The sequence below is a fragment of the Halyomorpha halys genome, unplaced genomic scaffold (genome assembly GCF_000696795.3).
Source record: "Halyomorpha halys isolate HHAL.00 unplaced genomic scaffold, Hhal_1.1 Scaffold1584.1, whole genome shotgun sequence".
Taxonomy (NCBI): Eukaryota; Metazoa; Arthropoda; class Insecta; order Hemiptera; family Pentatomidae; genus Halyomorpha; species Halyomorpha halys.
Genome location: NW_027115570.1, coordinates 89,793 through 90,772, shown reverse-complemented (window position 1 = coordinate 90,772; position 980 = coordinate 89,793).

Sequence of the window (980 nt, the reverse complement as noted above, 5' to 3'; positions counted from 1 at the left end):
TAATATGTATTTTATTTGAAATATTTTTATATCTCTTTTATTTTTCCTGTTTAATAAAAAAAATAAATAATAATTTTAACCAATAGCAAACGAAGTAATTTTTGGTAAACTAATTTCATAGCTTACGACCAACGAGGCCATGAAGCGGAAATCCTACGGAAGGGGAATCCACGTTTTCATGGCTGGCTTGATGAGTTTTGAATTTATTTAAAACTCAGCAATTTAAATGTTAATGTATTCAAACAATTAACTTTATTGTGGCATCAATGGATAACCTAATTTACTTTCATTTTCAGATTTTCGATTCTATTTGTTTTGTTTTTTTTGTATGTTATTTTAATTACGCTTGAAATTAAAACTTATAAAGATTATTAAACAATCGAGAATGGTAAGAAATGTAACTAACAGTTTGAAGCGAAAAAGGACGGGTACAGTTCAAAACAGAGTTAGTTGACTCAGCTGAGGTTTCATGAATAAAATCGACTGATGCGTAGGATATCTTTTCTATTTTAATTTTCTTTTTTTTGTTTTATAAATCTAGAAGCAACCATTTTTCCATTAAAAGTTTCAGTTATTTTTGTGAAATTGTTATTTCCGTGAATAAAAAAAAGAAAAGTATTTTTGAAAAGTAGTGGGATTTATACATTTTTTATATTATAAATGTTCGCATATTATAAAAAAAAATAATAATAATAATTTTATATATTGTTGGTTTACAAGTGAAACACACTAAGTCAAAAATTAAAGTTTTGATATATTTTGATATTTTTTTTTACTGTTATGGAAATAGTAATTTAACTTTTTATAATCAGATTTTATGATATTAATAAATTCTTTGGAGCTTAATCTTTTTAACATTGAATAGAATGGAAAAACCAAATTATACAAAACTAGAAAATTTTCACTGAATTTGTTTAACTTATAACAATATCGTATAAGTTCACATATAATATGATTAATAAGTATTGTTATCATTTCAG